The sequence below is a fragment of the Pan troglodytes genome, chromosome 9, assembly GCF_028858775.2.
Source record: "Pan troglodytes isolate AG18354 chromosome 9, NHGRI_mPanTro3-v2.0_pri, whole genome shotgun sequence".
Lineage (NCBI taxonomy): Eukaryota > Metazoa > Chordata > Mammalia > Primates > Hominidae > Pan > Pan troglodytes.
The window spans coordinates 77,079,651-77,097,971 of record NC_072407.2 but is presented as its reverse complement, the minus strand read 5'-3'; the positions used below and the strand labels follow the sequence as shown (position 1 = coordinate 77,097,971).

The 18,321-nt window shown below is 40.2% G+C and overlaps 1 pseudogene; it reads left to right on the top strand.

Moving 5' to 3' along the window:
- Positions 1 to 355: 355 nt before the first annotated feature.
- LOC466709 (olfactory receptor 2AT4-like) lies at positions 356 to 1,320 on the top strand (annotated as a pseudogene).
- Positions 1,321 to 18,321: the final 17,001 nt, after the last annotated feature.

The following is an 18,321-nucleotide window of genomic DNA, read 5'->3' as shown; positions in this document are numbered from 1 at the left end:
GGAAAAGTGGACTAGAAGTTCTTCCAAAGCACTTAACACAATTGCAATTAAATAATTATGTGATTCATTGCTTAATGTCTTTCTTCAGCCCCACCAACTTGTCTACTATATATCCAGCAAATAACACGATTTATATATTGTAGGTACTTTTTCCATACTTGATTTAAAAAGGAAAGAGAGAATTCTGGGATAGGATGAAGAATTTTGAGATAAGATAGAGCCCATTATCTATTTATTATACAGTGATCATTAAGTAATTCTCCTTACAGAATCTCTGGTTGTTTTGGCTTCCAGATGGGCCTGGTTCCCAGGTGTTCCCAGTACTCAACTTCGGAGCCTCCAGCTTTAACCCACTATGGAAACAATCAGCTGTAATGGATCAGGGGACTCCTCAACCACCTTCTACCTTATGGGCATCCCCTCTCTGCCAAAATCCCTTTTCCTTCCTATTTTCTTTGTCTTTCTCCTCCTCTACGTGCTCATCCTGATGGGTAATACCTTTATCCTGGTGGCTGTGGTGGCCAAGCCCAGCCTCCACAAGCCCATGTACTTCTTCCTGATAAACCTCTCCACCTTGGACATTCTTGTTACCACAACCACTGTCCCCAAGATGCTGTCCCTGTTCTTGCTTGGGGACAGCTTCCTCAGCTTCCCTGCCTGCTTCCTGCAGATGTACCTGTTCCACAGCTTCTCCTCCTCAGAAGCCTTCATCCTGGTGGTCATGGCCTATGACCGCTATGTGGCTATCTGCCGCCCACTGCACTACCCTGTCCTCATGACCCCTCAGACCAACACTGTCTTGACAACCAGTGCCTGGCTCACTGCCCTCCTCCTGCCCATTCCAGCAGTGGTACAGACCTCCCAGATGGCATTTGACATCATTGTCCACATCTACCACTGCTTCTGTGACCACTTGGCTGTGGTCCAGGCCTCCTGCTCTGACACCACCCCCAGACCTTCATGGGTTTCTGCATCACCATGGTGGTGTCCTTCCTCCCCCTTCTGCTGGTGCTTCTCTCCTATGCCCACATCTTGACCTCAGTGCTTTGCATCAACTCCCAAGAAGGACGCTCCAAAGCTTTCTCCACCTGCAGCTCCCACCTCCTGGTGGTGGGCACCTACTATTCATCCATTGCCATAGCCTATGTGGCCTACAGGGCTGACCTGCCCCTAGACTTCCACGTCATGGGCAATGTGGTATATGCCATTCTCACACCTGTTCTCAACCCTGTCATCTACAAACTGAGGAACAAGGATGTCAAAGCAGCCATCACCAAGATTGCATGTCCCCAGGAGCCAAAGAATGCTAGGAAACCCTGATTCAAAGAAATAACTTCATCTTCTCTCATAAACATCAATAACATAGAGGGAAAAGTGGAAAATTTAGAAATCCCAGTAGTTAGAACACTCATTCTCAAAATATTGTCCTAGGTAGTCCTCCATTATAATAAAATGATAATTTTTTTCTTAATTCATAGAAAAAAGAGTAGGATTTTTAAATTCAATTTTAAGGTGTGAACCCCAAATTTCACAAGACTGTGAATATAATTGAGGTCACATTACCATTAATTCAAACAGTTTTGATTCTTGCAGTTTCCAAGTATTTGATTAGGAAGAAACTCCGTCTTTTCCCTTGGATCTTTTCTTTCAATGTTTCTGAAAATCCCTTGCATTGCCGGCTATTAGGTATGAATTATTCTTGCCCTTTTTGTTGAAATAGCAACTTAGATAGAAATATTCCTCAATGGAAAAACTCTGAAACTGCTCCCATCTGAATCCTTGTTGCTTGAAAATTCACTGCCACCACTGATTTTCAATGCCAGACACACAGGAAATTTGCCTCTGCTATCTAGACCCGCATGATGCCCTAGAAGCAGAGCATGCCCCTCACCCAGCTTATGCTCAGGCAAGCAGTGTCCCTTAGCACACCTGTTTGGGTAAAAAACATTACAGTTATTTTAATTATCAGCACACCATAGTTTCCCCACGGTGGCTAAGTAGAGACACTGGGTGGCTGAGTGGAGAATTTTCTCCTTATCAGAAGTATGCTGTTTCTGGGGCCACCACCCTTTCTCAAAATATGGTCCTAGATATTCCTCTTTCTGCCCCAAGTGGCAAGCCCAGGCTCCTTTTTCCCTTCTCCTATGGCAAATTTCCTCTTGAAGACCTGTCAGGTTTGTCCACTGAGGGACATGTAAAACAGTGAAAAGTGTTAAGGGGGAACCCAGGTGACAAATATCCTCATCTTTGGCTCTTTACAGATAGAGTCCCAGTTTTTGTCAATCAAGGCAATACTGTTAACCATTTTCCCATTGCATAAGACCCAATGTAAATGGGAACTCAATGGGTGCAATTCAACAAAGGATGTTATTTGTTCCTGAACTCAGCTTTCAGTGATCTCAGAGATCCTGCTATGGTCAGAAAGGGCTTCCCAAAACAGGGTGATATGAAGGCTCTGAGTTTCCTTGTTTACTGACCCTGGGCAGCTGGGATTGGGATTCATGTACTTTCATCTAAACATTACTAATTCTGCAAGATATTTATTTCTCATTCCTTGAAACTTATGTCTAAATGTCAGTGGGACCACATCCTCAAGGTCTAAAGGAGATAGCCTAATAAGTCGCCTTGCCCCTGAGTTGCATGCACTATCAGAATTAACCTAAGGACGTAGAGGGGAAATTTTTTTTTACTGTCAACTCCACTACCACCCAATAAACAATTCCCAGAGTACTCCTGTGTTACTACCAAAGTTCTGTTTGGGGTTTATCTGTTCAGAACTTCCCTTCTGGTATCGATTTCAGTTTCAGGTCAGGGCTTTGGTTTGCTGTGTCCCCAGATCATGACATCTTTTCATCTTTAGCTCCCCTTCTAGATGAACAAAGAATTAAACACATATTAAGTGAATGGTAGGGATATGGAATCTCAGGCTAGTTCTACCCTCACTCAATATTTTCCTGTGGTTTCTCCTAAACATTTGTCATGAGTAGACATGAAATCATAGCAACAACAACAATGTTTCTCACTTGTAGCTATACCTGCTAATTGGTAGTCTCTCAGTATTTCCCAACTAAGAAAAAATTGCCTCAACTTTTGTACATCAAAGGACACTATCAAGAGAGTGAAAAGACAACCCACAGAATGGGGGAAAATATTTGCCAATCACATATCTGATAATAAATTAATAATAATTATTAAAATAATCAATAATTATTATATTATACTGATAAATTATATGATAACTTTATTATATTAGCATATATTATTATATGGTATATTATATAATATTAATATTATTATTATAGTGAATAATAATTTATAATGATAATAAAATATTTAATAATAAAATTATTAATAAAATAAGCAAACCAGAAAATGATGTGTTGATAAGGATGTGGAGAAATTGGAACCCTTGTGCATTATTAGTAGGAATGTAAATGGTGCAGCTGCTATGGAAAACAATATGGCAGTTCCTCAAGAAATTAAACATATAAATACCACATGAACCATTAATTCCACTTCTGGCTATATATCCAAAAGAATTGAAAGCAGAGTCCTGAAGAGATATTTTTATCCTTATGTTCACAGCAGCATTATTCACAATAATCAAGAGGTAGAAACAACCTGAATGTCCAATGACAGATGAATGGAAAAACAAAATGTGGTATATACATTAAATGGAATATTATTCAGCCTTGAAAAGGAATGAAATTCTGATACATGCTCCAACATGGATGAACCTTAAAGACATTATGCTAAAAGAAATAAGCCAGACACAAAAGGGTAATTATTATATTATTTCACTTACATGAGGCGCTTAGAATAGTTAAATTAATAGGGACAGACAGTAGAGCAATGGTTACTAGGAGCTGAGGGGAGAGGAGAATGGGAAGTTATTGTTTTATAAATACAGAGTTTCTGTTTGGGATGATTACAAGGTTCTGAAAATGGTTAGTAGTGATGGTTGGACAACATTGTAAATGTACTTAATGCCATCAAACTCTACACTTAAGAATGGTTACATGGTAAATATTGTGTTATGTATATTTACCACAATTTTTTAAAGTTAAATTGTTTCAAGCCAGGCCATAGATCACAGGTCACGGATAGCCTGGGAGTTGGCTGCTTTTTGTCAGATGCCAGCTCTGGACCAAATTAGCTGTGGCCAGAGGGAAATGTATGAGTTCAATCATATGATTTAACAGGGGCACCTAATCAGTGGAAGCAGCTCGGGGAGAGAGGGTGGGTGGATTGGGAAGATATCAATCAAAGAGTACAAAATTTCAGCTAAGCAGGAGGAATAAGTTCAAGAGATCTATTGTACAACATGATGACTATAATTAATAACAATGTATTATATACTTGAAAATTGAAAAAGAATAGATTTTGTGTTCTCACTACAAAAAGATAAGTATTTAAAGTCATATACATGTTAATTAGTTTGATTTAGCCATTCTGCAATGTATTGATATTTCAAGACATCATGTTGTACACCATAAATATACAGAGTTTTAAAATTTTTTTCATTTTTTTTTTTAAATAAAAACAGATGGGGTTTTGCCATGTTGCCCAGGCTGGTCTCTAACTCCTGGGCTCAAGTGATCTGCCTGCCTCAGCCCCCCAAAGCACTAGGATTCCAGGCATGAACAACCACACCCAGCCAATATATACAGTTTTTGTTTATTGATTAAAATAAATAAATAACCTACAAAAAGAATCAGTGGAGCAGTTTGTCTTAAAAAGAAGGGTGAGAGGGAGGGAATTTGAAGCCCTATACACTTGGTGGAGTCTTTTCACCCCTGTGAACCTGAGGTGCTGGTTGTGAAGGTGTCCCTAGACACCTTGGCTCCTCTCCATCCCCACATCCTTGACCTGGGTGCAGGTGTCACCATCTGATCTCTTCTGGATGAGCACAGCATTCTCTTCACGGATCTCTCTGCTTGTGTGCCCGTGTTCCCATACATAAAGTGGCCAGAGCAGGTTTTCTGACACACAGATCTGGTCACATTACCGCTATCCATGCGACTTAAAGACTCTCTCTGATCCAGCCCTGAACGATCTGTGTGGCCTCAAGTCTCACCATTGTCTCTTGCATGGCAATTCTGAATTTCTTTTCAGTTTCTCAAACACACCAAGTTGTCATTCTCTCTTCAAACCCTAGCAAACTCTTCTCTCTTCCTGAAGCACTTTTCCTCCTTGTCCATCTCACTTGCTTACATTTTACTCAGGCTCCTCCAGGGAATTATCCAGGAAATTAGAGAATTAGAAGCCTCCCTGTCTCCTAATTCTGAAATGTGAGGTAGATGTCATTCTTTAGGGGTGTGTGTGTGTGTGTGTTTATGAATACATACATATATATATATGCACAGAGTGGCCAAAAATCCCAGTCACCCTATGAGCGAGAGAGAGAGTCTCGCTATGTTGCCCAGGCTGGTCTCCAGCTCCTGGCCTCAAGCAATCCTCCCACCTCAGCCCTGCAAAGTGATAGGATTGCAGGTGTGAGCCACCACACCCTGCTGGTGCCCTGTAGCACTTTATAATTCCACCATTATGGCACTTTTTTTTTTTGGACCTTAGCAGAAAAGAGCTCAGAGCATGGTATACTCATTAGTTTCTGCAGGCCCCTTGCTTGTTTTACTTATTTTCCCCTTTCAATCTCTTTCCCACATAAGCACAAGGCATAGTGCTGCTTTGTGTATGTATGTGTAATTTTAATTTACAATAAAAGCATTGTTTCATGGCTCAATGTATTTCTTACATTTTTTACTCATTCTACTTTTTAAAGATATATTTATGTTGTTATTTATACATCTAGTTTCATTGGTTTCAACTGATACATAATATTCCATAGTATGATTGGATCACTTTTTACTTTTCTCCTAGTGGAGGGCACCTAAATTGCCTCTAACTCTTTGCTACCTTTATGTCTTCATGAATGTCCTTGTGTTATATCCCTTTACAGACCCATGGAGGATTTTCCTGAAATATATATCAAGGAGTGAAATACATTAGTCATAGGGTATGCATAACCTTTAGCTAAATACAGTCCATCCTCATCGTTTGAAGATTGCAAATTTGCCTGCTTGCTAACCCCAGCACTCACAGAACTTGTAGGGTCATTCTCGAACATGCACACAGTGGCCAAAAATCTGAGTCACCCTATGAGCATGTTCCTAGCTGAGATCAAACAAGATGATGTTCTGCCTTCGTGGTTCAGCTCTGTAAATAAGTGTCCTTTTGGCGGGCTATTTAGAGCCATGTTTTTCACATTTTTATGCTCTTTTTGTTGGTGATTTCACTGTTTAAAATATTTCCAAGCATGGTGCTGAAGTGCTGTCTAGTGTTTCTACTGCAAGAAGGCTTGTGGGGAAAAAATATGTGTTAGATAAGCCGTGTTCAGGCATGAGTTCTAGTGCTGTTGGCCATGACTTCAATGTCAACAAATCAATAATACATGTTAAATACAATGTATTTAAATAGAAGCATATGTAAAACCAGGTTATGCATTGTTTGATTGATAAAAATGTTGTAACCAGAGGCTTGCAGAAACCTAATCCTGTATTTCCCCTAGAGAAATGATTCAGTATTCACTAATTCAGTGTTTGTGGCAACTTTATAAAACATAACTACTGTAAATAATGACAGTTGACTGTACTTTGAGATTGTTTCCTAGAATGGCTGTGCCATTTACACTCCCAGCAATAATGGACTAAACAGTTCCCATCTTTCCACATCCTCACCAAGACTTGCTATTATCCAGCTTTCTAATTTTTGCCATTCTTATCAGGCTAAAGAGCTACTTCGTTCTGCCTAATATGCACCTTTCTGATTACTAATAAATAGAAACACTCTTTAAATACTTGTTAGCACTTAGCATGCCCCCTTTGCAAATCTTATTGAGAAATTTTGCTCATTTCTTTGGATCTTCTATCTTATTGTATTGCTTTGCAGGACTTCCACATGTTCATGCCGTGTCAACTTTAAATTGCAAATATGTTTTCCCAGTTTATAATCTATTCTCCATTGAGCAGAAATATCTAATTTGATGTAGTCAAATCCATCACATTTAAACTTTATGGCCTGTGGGGTTTTAGTCTTTTCTTCTTTTTATATCATAAAGGTATTTCCCAGCAGTTTTTTCATTAGCTTCCTAGTTTTATTTTTCAAACTTATATCTTAAAATCATGTGGAGTTCCTCTCTGTTTAAGGTATAAGGAAGAAATTCCTCTTTCTTTTTCTTCATATCAGAAGCCATTTTTTTCTTAAATCTATCTTTTTTAAAAAATCTGTCCTTCCTCATTGTTTTATAGTACCATCTTTATCAATATCAAATTCCTACACACCTCATCTACCTCTGAGCTATCTATTATATTCCATTATTATTTTGTCTATTGTTATGCCAGAACAATACTATTTTATTATTATAGCTTTGAAGTATGTCTTTTATCCTAGCTTTTATCCTAGCTGATAATGGAAGCCCCTTCATGTTTTTTAAAATTGACTTAGCTATTTGTTTGTCTTTATTCTTTCATTTAAATTTTGGGCCAGGTGCGGTGGCTCATGCCTGTAATCCCAGCACTTTGGGAGGCCAAGGCAGATGGATCACCTGAGGTCAGGAGTTCGAGACTAGCCTGGCCAACATGGTGAAACCCTGTCTCTACTAAAAATACAAAAATTAGCTAGGTGTGGTGGCGGGTGCCTGTAATCCCATCTGCTTGGGAGGCTGAAGCAGGAGAATTGCTTGAACCCAGGAGGCAGAGTTTGCAATGAGCCAAGATGATGCCATTGCCCTCCAGCCTGGATGACAAGAGCAAAACTCTGTCTCTAAATAAATAAATAAATTTTGCAGTAAGTTTGCAAGCTCTCTCAAAAATTCAGCAATAATTTTCAGGGGGTTGCATTATGCTACCCCTCCCACTATAAATGGGGATATAGCTCCCCATTTATTTGAATCTTCTTTTAGTTTTTAATTTTTTTCAACAAACTTGGTAGTCATTTTTGGTAGGATAAACTTTATTATTTATGTTACTATTGTGAAAAAATTAAAACTTTTTTCTAATTGTTATGCTAGAGAAAGAAAACCAGTTTCTAGCTAGTATATTGGTTACCAACAACTGCCCTTATCACACTGAATTATAATTACCTTGTTGTTACTTGTATGTGTTTTTTATGAGAAGAATGAAGCCATGTGAGGATGGAAACTGGGCCTCTTTTTCATCTCTATATCCACAGCACCTCTCAGAGGGCCTGGGACACAGAGTGGCTTAATTAGTTCAGCCCTTGGCCCATGGTGTCACTCACAATTAGTTCCCTCCCTCTCTCTGAACAATCATTTCATCAGCTCCTACATTGCATGGATGGATAGACTCACGTCCAGACAGAGAGGATCAGAGAAATTAAAGAAAAACTGGAGCTATGGCCCCGGTTTCCTGGCTGAGGTCCATTTCATTTCCATTAAGCTGTCTTTGCTCATTAAGTGCCCCTCCCCTTAGCCTTATAAGAAGAATGAGTAAAAACAAAGTCAAAGGTCCATTCTCCTCAAGAGGCTTGAGGATCTGGAGGGTGATTCATGGCGACACAGAATTCCAGGGTGCCCCTTCTCTCAGTGCCTGATCCTCTACACCGGGGGTTCTCAAACTTTAGTGTGCATAGAAATCATAGTGACAGCTCATGAAAACACAGGTGCCTGGGCTGTAACCTGATTTTTTTAATCACATAGATCTTGGGTGGTGCTGAAGGATTTGCATTTCTTTTTTTTTTTTTTTTTTTTTTTTGAGACAGAGTCTTGCTGTGTCACCCAGGCTGGAGTGCAGTGGTGCGATCTCGGCTCACTGCAACCTCCGCCTCCTGGGTTCAAGCGATTCTCCTGCCTCAGCCTCCCAAGTAGCTGGGATTACAGGCACACGCCACTACACCTGAATAATTTTTGTATTTTTAGTAGAGACAGGGTTTCACCATTTGGCTAGGCTGGTCTCGAACTCCTGACCTCAGGTGATCCATCCACCTTGGCCTCCCAAAGTGCTGGGATTACAGGTGTGAGCCACTGCACTCAGCTGGATTTGCATTTCTAACACAAGAAAGCACATAGTAAGCACTCAGTAAGCATTAGCTTTTAATATTATTGTGCAGAATTGATTAATTTAATGTCATCCCCATAATATTACTCAGTTTTGCCCAATAACTTTCTCCTTAAAGATAGTGGAAGAAAAATGTTTTACATAAAAGCAAACTATTTTCCTTTTTTTGCTGGGTAATGAAATGCTTTGTACCCAGCCAGATTCTTTTTTGCCTTAGCTGACAGGAACTCAGCCGCTTCCTCATCTTTTGCACCTCTCTTATTCAAGTGCCTAAAAATATCAATTGTTATTCTCTCTCCTGCTAACTTATTTTTTGTTATGTTTTTTCCTTTTTTAAAAACTTTGTCTATAGTTTCTAAAGCTATCTCAAAACCTTCTGATACATAGAATATAAATATATATTATATATAAATGCATAGATATAATTATGAAGAGTTCTGCTTAAAACAAATTAATGACCACCAGAAAAAAACTTCAGGAGTGTATTAAGTCCATTCTCGCAATGCTATAAAGAAATACTTGAGGTTGGGTACTTTATAAAGAAAAGGGGTTTGTCTCATGGTTCTACAGGCTGCATAGGAAGCATGATGCTGGCATCTGCTTGGCTTCTCAGGAGGCTGCAGGAAAATTACAATCACTGCAGAAGGCCAAGAGGGAGCAGGCACTTTACATGGCCAGAGCAGGAGCAAGAGAGAGACCAAGGCAGGAGGTGCCACACACTTTTAAACAACCAGATCTCACAAGAACTCACCCACTGTGATGAGAACAGCCCCAAGGGGATGGTGCTAAACCATTCCTGAGAAATCCACCACCATGATCCAATCACCTCCCACCAAGCCCCACTTTCAACATTGGGGATTATAATTTGACACGAGATTTGGGCAGGGACACAGATCCAAACCACATCAAGGAGTAAATATTATTTTGTGTTACCTTTTATTCTCAGTAGATTGTCTTGAATAATCTCTAGTTTCAGGAAATTTTCCTGTCCCTCAGCTGCTTAATTAAGGCTCCTCATGGAGAGGTGGCTATCAGACCCGAGTAGTATGAAGGAAACATTAGGGTGCTACTGAATATCAGAACCTAGACAAAGCCAACAGTTGCTCTATGGCACCTAGTAAGAGCCTTGTGAGATTCCACTGGCATATCTGTATCTTACTGGATGACTCCTCTAGGTTCCAGAGACATAATATTCAGAGAAGGAGTCCTAGCCTCCAGAAGGCTCAGAGAGCCCTAGGAAAAGGTCTGGGGCAGGAACCTATTGCCCTCTCCAATGGGCTCATCTGCCCAGTTTGGGATCCTATTCATGTGAGTGGTTACCAGGGAAGGCTTGGGCACCCTAGGCACAAGAAGAAAAGAAACAGCCCCAAGAAGATGGGGTGGCATGGGTTGGGGTGGCATGGGTTGGGGGTGTGGAAGATTCGGGTTCTAGGCTCTGAAGGAGACTGGGAGGTACCTGGGCAAGGATCAGGTCAGGTTCAAGATGGGGCAGTCAGAACAGAAACTGACCCCTGGGACTCTAAATTCACCATCCACCCCAGTGCCTCTTTATAAAGGTCTGAGTTGCCAATATGGTTCTTTCCTGACTTTAAGTCCCTGACAGCTCAGAGATCCTAGGGTCAGGAGACCAGGGGTCTGAGCCCAAGCTTCTCTGATTTGGAAGACTCATGACCCCCAAGGCAAGATTCTGAGATTCAAGATTTTCCCTCAAATATCCTAATATTCTATCATGTTGAAACCATTCTTAGAGTATAAGATTCTAAAGTTCTCAGATTTGAGGTCTATGGTTTGAGATTGTAAAGTTTTAAAATTTAGAAACAAAGATTCTTTTTTTATTTTTTATTTTATTATTATTATACTTTAAGTTTTAGGGTACATGTGCACAATGTGCAGGTTAGTTACATATGTATACATGTGCCATGCTGGTGTGCTGCACCCATTAACTCGTCATTTAGCATTAGGTATATCTCCTAAAGCTATCACTCCCCCCTCCCCCCACCCCACAACAGTCCCCAGAGTGTGATGTTCCCCTTCCTGTGTCCATGTGTTCTCATTGTTCAGTTCCCACCTATGAGTGAGAATATGCAGTGTTTGGTTTTTTGTTCTTGTGATAGTTTACTGAGAATGATGATTTCCAATTTCATCCATGTCCCTACAAAGGACATGAACTCATCATTTTTTATGGCTGCATAGTATTCCATGGTGTATATGTGCCACATTTTCTTAATCCAGTCTATCATTGTTGGACATTTAGGTTGGTTCCAAGTCTTTGCTATTGTGAATAGTGCTGCAATAAACATACGTGTGCATGTGTCTTTATAGCAGCATGATTTATAGTCCTTTGGGTATATACCCAGTAATGGGATGGCTGGGTCAAATGGTATTTCTAGTTCTAGATCCCTGAGGAATCGCCACGCTGTCTTCCACAATGGTTGAACTAGTTTACAGTCCCACCAACAGTGTAAAAGTGTTCCTATTTCTCCACATCCTCTCCAGCACCTGTTGTTTCCTGACTTTTTAATGATTGCCATTCTAACTGGTGTGAGATGGTATCTCATTGTGGTTTTGGTTTGCATTTCTCTGATAGCCAGTGATGGTGAGCATTTTTTCATGTGTTTTTTGGCTGCATAAATGTCTTCTTTTGAGAAGTGTCTGTTCATGTCCTTTGCCCACTTGTTGATGGGGTTGTTTGTTTTTTTCTTGTAAATTGAGTTCACAAAGATTCTAAGGGGAAGAATGTAAAAATCTAAAATTCCATGATTTTAGATATTTTAGATTTTTGGAGACTAATATGCTAAAATCTTTAGAATCTAAGTTTCAATGATTCCAAATTCTTAAAATTTTAAGTCTAAGAGTCTAACAATCTGGGAACTTTGGCTCTATGATTTTATACCTATTCACTGGTGGTACCTGAACAAATAAATAAACTTTCCAGCCCACCTGCCAGGAAGTGCTTGGCACCTCCCAAGATGATACTCAGGGGCAAACTTAAATGAAGGTCAAAGCTGCCAAATGGTTCAGTCACTTCCTGGTAAGGCCAGATCATTTATGATGTGAACCTCTTCTCCACCTGCAACATCTTCACTGTGGTGCTGGAGTGGATACCTATTACTTTCCTGTGTGCCCAGTAGCTCTTGTTTTTAGGAACTGCAACTCCCCCAACTCCGTGTGATTCTAGTGGGGCTGGTGACCACACAGCACCACACTCTCCACCTCAAGGATGGGTACATGACCCGGTCTAACTAGAAAATCCCCATGTCCTGAACACAACAATTCTTCCACAAATGAGCCAATACTACATACAATGAGAGAGAGAGTATTGTGCACTTTCATCACTTGGGATCAGGAGCTGCAAGGATGGAGTAAGCTCTGTGAGTCAGGATTTGCTACTGGCCAACTCCTCCATTCAGGAAAAAGAGCCAGGACTGAGTTATTCATTAGGAACAGTAGGAAAGTGCCTAGGGCCCACTATACTTTCAGGAGCCCATGAAAATGTTTTAACTCTTTTAAAATCAGAAGAAAAGGAATACAGTCTAGCCTGGATTGTATTCTACTTTATACCCATGCAATTATAAAAATATAATTTTTAATATTGTTGTATGGAGGGAGGAACCCAAAAAGCAAAAGTACCAAGGGCCCATGAAAGTTATAATGTGACTCTGGAAAGGACTTATCTGAGAATGAAACCAATATGGGGAAAATATCTTTGAGAGATGGAGCAAGAACAGAATGATCAGTTGATATCTTGGGTCAGCCACATTAGAAGCCAAACTATCCCCATGGACATCCCAGTTAAGTGAACAAATGAATTTTGTGTTTACTCAAGCTGGTGTGTTGGACATTGTCATTATCTTGGCTGCCCAGAAGCTTCCTATGTTTGAGGAGTTTCCCACCTTCTCCTCCCACTAAAGAGGAAAAAGCCTTTACTTGCTTTCCAGTCTCCCTTGCAAGTAGAGCTCAGACATATGACCCAGATCTCTGGCCCCATAGAGATTTTGTGAGATACCTAATATCCTTTGGTAAAATTATCTGTTGATTAAACCAGCCAGAGTTGTTTTCTGCTATTTGCCAGACTAGTACAGCTAGTTTGAGCTGAACTTCTACCCTGTGCAACCAAAAATGTTTTGACTAATACACAGCAGAGCCAATCAATTATTGTATCTTCCCAACAGCCCAGCTGCTTTGTCCCTGGAGAAAGGATAGGTCAGGGTGAGTCCTACCCAGGAAAGGATCACAGGGACCAGAATAGCTATAGAGCACAGCTTGAAAAGTCAGTGTGATTTCAAGATTCCTTAATGCTTTTGTCCTTTTTCTCCCAGACTCCAGCCTCTTCTTTACTCAGGACTTTCCTTCTGACATCATCTTTAGAAGGTGGGGTGCAAAGAAAAATTATTTTGTTTCCTTCTCCCACCCACAAGCACCATAGACATTCTCCCACAGGAAAGTCTAAGAAAGGTGCCTCCAAGGTTGCCTAGACTGATGGACCTGGGGACAAAATCAGAACCAGCTGCGAGGACAAGGCTGCTAGGAAAAGCAGCTGATGGAGAAAAGCTCAGGAGGAAGAAATGTACCCAAGAGCGATGTGGAGGGAGGACAAGGGAAGGGCTCAGGAGACTCAGACCTACAATTTAGTCTAAGTACCTGTAAAGTGGCTTCTCTGCCCCATGGCCACACAGCCAGCACCATCACCTCATTCACCACGACCATCCTGAGGCCTTCGTTCCAACCCATCTTGTACTCCCAACATGATTCCAGTATTCTGAAGATACTGACTCCTCATTTTCTTTCCCACTGATGGTCTTGTATTCCCCTACATATCTGATGCTTCAGATCTGTATCAACTGCCTTATTTGAGTATGGCCCCTACTTTGCTCTTGGGCCTCTTGCTCATCTCAATTCTGCTTCACCTTCTGATTATACCTGTGTCCTCATTACCCCGCAAGGCTGGAGGTGGAGACCAGGTGACATGGTTTGGATATTTGTCCCTGTCCAAATCTCATGTTGAAATGTAATCCCCAATATTGGAGGTGGGGAGCCAAGGGGGGTGGTGTTTGGGTCATGGGGGTGGATCCCTTATGGTGGTGCTGTCCTTACCATAGTAAATGAGTTCTCATGACATCTGGTTGTTTAAAAGTGTGTGGCACCTCCTACCTCCCTTGCTCCTGCTCCTGCCATGTGCAATGCCTGCTCCCTCTTCACCTTCCACTATGATTGTAAGCTTCCTAAGGCCTCCCCAGAAGCAGCTGCCAGTGCCATGCTTCCTGTACAGACTGCAGAACCCTAAGCCAATTAAACCTCTTCTCTTACAAATTACCCAGTCTCACATATTTCTTTATAGCAATGCAAGAACAGCCTAATAAACCAGGTGTAAGTCATCTCAGTCCCTGGGACTCAGCACAGAGTCTGGCACAGAACAGGGGCTAAATCTTGTGACTGAATGAATTGTATGGTGAATAGCAGGTCATCAGTGGATGTTGGTTGATTGGTTTTACAAATGTACTCATTTAATAGAGATGTTTCTTGGATTAATTTACTGATGACTTCCAGGTTACAAAAAAGAGAGAGGCTCTCCCTCTTCCCAATACCTAAATGGAGGGAAGATAAAAAGTATAAAAGAAAATTGTTTACCAGAAGATTATTTGGTATCCTTGAAGTAGAAATCCCAGTGAATGCAATGGAAAGCATATTCAAAGATAAACAGCAGGAAAGTTCCATGAAATAAAGAACTAATTCTGCAGCACTCTAGGTAACCTATTCTTATTTCAAGAATAATTGGTGCAGGAAGATCAATACCTACACATACCGTGATTAAGTTATCAAACTTCAAGGATAAAGATAAAATATTTCAAGCACTTAAGAAGGAAAAGTCTTCTCCTTAGCATTATTCAATGTCACAACATTGTGGAACAATGTCTCTGAAGTCATTCAAGCCCAAAGGCAACAGGCAAATATTCTCAGGAACTCAGAAAGTACAGCACCCATGAGCTTTTCATTAAAAAACCTGCTACATAAAAGAAATTCAGAAAACCAATGGTTAAGTCAAAATAAAGCATTATGGAATAGAGAAGCAGTGACACATGAATGATTATGAGCACTACAAAATCTGTTTAAATGTAGAACTAAGACTAAAGAACTTTGGGAATTATAACTACACAGTAGAAATCAATGTTTTAAACCTTGACCAAATAAAATTAATGATATAACTAACATTTCTGAGGATCAAAGGAAAGTGAGAATAAGTGTACCAAGTCAACAGAGTCATGCATCACTTAAAGTCAGAGATATTTTCTGAGACATGCATTAGGCAACATCATTAGGCAATGTCATAATGTGCTTACACAAACCTGGATGGCATAGCCTACTACACAGCTAGGCTCTATGGCATAGCCTGTTGCTTCCAGGCTACAAACCTGTACAGCATGTTACTATATTGAATACTGTAGGCAATTATAACACAATGGTAACTATTTGTCTGTCTAAATGTATCTAAACAAAAAAGGTACAGTAAAAATATGATATAAAAGATGAAAAAGCTACATCTGCATAGGCCACTTACCATGAATGGAGCTTGCCATACTGGAAGTTGCTCTGGGTGAGTCAGTGAGTGAGTGGTGAGTGAATATGAAGGTCTAGGACATTACAGTACACTACTGTAGACTTTAAAAATACTATATACTTAGGCTACATTAAATTTGTTAAAAATATTTTCCTTTTCAATAATAAATTAACCTTAGCTTACTATAACTTTTTAACTTTATAAACTTTTAAATGTTTAAAAGCTTTTTGACTCTTTCATAATAACACTTGGCTTAAAACATAAACATACTGTACAGATGTACAAAAATATCCTTATATCCTTGTTGTATAATTTTTTTCTATTAAAAAAATATTTTTTACTGGCTGGGTGCGGTTGTTCATGCCTGTAATCCCAGCACTTTGGGAGGCCGAGGTGGGCGGATCATGAGGTCAGGAGATCAAGACCATCCCAGCTAACACAGTGAAACCTCGTCTCTACTAAAACAAAAAATTAGCCAGGCGTGGTTGCGGGCACCTGTAGTCCCAGCTACTCAGGAGGCTGAGGCAGGAGAATGACGTGTCCCCGGGAGGCAGAGCTTGCAGTGAGGTGAGATCGCGCCACTGCACTCCAGCCTGGGCGACAAAGTGGACTCTGTCTCAAGAAATATATATACATATATATATTTTACCTTTAAATTTTTTTGCTCGAAACTAAGACAGAAAAAAAAAAAAAGAAACTAAGACAGAAACACACACATTAGCCTGGGCCTATGTGGGATCAAGATCATCAATATCACTGTTTTCCACCTCCACATCTTGTCCCACTGGAAGATCTTCAGGGGGCAATAACATGCATTGAGCTGTCCTTCTTCTGGAATACCTCCCAAAGGACCTGCCTGAGACTGTTTTATAGTTAACTTTCTTTTATAAGTAGAAGTACATTGTAAAATAATGATAAAAAGCATAGGATAGTAAATATATAAACCAGTAACATAGCCCTTTATTATTATCAAGTATTGTATAATATAGATAATTGTATGTGCTATACTCATATGACTGGCAGCACAGTAGCTTTGTTTATACCAGCGTCACCACAAACACATGAGTAATGCGTTGCACCATGAGGGCTATGATGTCACTAAGTAATAAGAATTTTTTTTTTTTTTTTTGAAATGGAGTCTTGCTCTGTCGCCCAGGCTGGAGTGCAATGTCGCAATCCCGGCTCACTGCAACCTCCGCCTCCTGGGCTCAAGTGATTCTCCTGCCTCATCCTCTCGAGTAGCTGGGATTATAGGCACTTGCCACCACACCCAGCTAAATTTTGTATTTTTAGTAGAGACGGGTTTTCACCATGTTGCCCAGGCTGGTCTTGAACTCCTGACCTCAGGTGATCCACCTGCCTCAGCCTCCCAAAGTGCTGGGATTAGGTAATAAGAATTTTACAGGCTGGGCGCAGTAGCTTATGCCTATAATCCCAGCATTTTTGGAGGCTGAGGCAGAATGATCGCTTGAAGCCAGCTTGAACAACATAGTGACATGCAGTCTCTACAAAATTTTTAAAAATCAGCCAGGTATGGTGGCATGTGCCTGTGGTCCTAGCTACTTGGGAGTCTGAGGTGGGGGGATTGCTTGAGCCTGGGAGGTTGAAGCTGTAGTGAGCTGTGATCTCTCCACCGCACTCTAGTCTGAGCAACATAGTGAGACCCTGTCTCCAAAAAAATTTCTTTTTCACTTCCATTATACTCTTATGGGATCATCATTGTATATGTGGTCCATCACTGACAGACACATTATACATGCATGACTGTTTCTTCTAAAATTGAAATGAGAAATTAAAAAATAATGACTCCAACCTCAGCGTTTTTCATAATTCTTTTAATTTCTTAATCTTATGCTTCTTTAATGAGATAACATCTCTTGAGCCGAAGATACATTTATCTGAAGTTCATTGGTTTCTTCAGTTTCACCTCAGTTCTTTTTTCTTCTCTTAGGTAAAATAAAAGTTATTTAATAGGTACAGAGTTTCAGTTTGGGAAAATGTAAAAGTTCTGGAGATGGATAGTGGTAATGATTATACAACAATGTGAATGTACTTAATGTCACTATATTGTACACTTGAAAATGATTAAAATTTTAAAAAATTCCTGTTCTCTTAGGAAAGCACTAATTGTGGTTGGCCATATAAACAAGTAGGCACCAGAACTGGATTTCAAACCTGTTCTAATCAATTCTGCTATAGGTATGGTAGAGAGAGCTCCTAACAGACTTCCTCTCCTCTCCACCCTTCCCCACAGATAACAATTATTAACTCTGGGGGGATTTTTTTTTTTAACTACTTGAAGATTCTGGAGAGCAACAAAAAGCAGACAAAGCCTAAAGAGATGTCAAAAACTTGAAAGAAAGGATAAGCGCAGGATGATTTTCCTGATTTTACAGGCTACAGTTATAATGCCAAGCACAGTGACTAACACTTTAATAGAAAATCTGCATCCCTCAAGCCAGAAGAACCAGAAGACAGATGAGAACAACCATCATGTCTGAAAAGTCAGGAGTAGGATGGGGTAGGGAAGTCAGGGTAGACCAAGATACATTATAATCAAATTGTCAAAAGACAAAGACAGAATCTTGAAAGCAGCAAGAGAGACCTGAGTAGTCACATGCAGGGGATCCTAAGGAAGACTTACAGCTGATTTCTCATCAGAAATCACAGAGACCAGAGGGCATCCAGAAA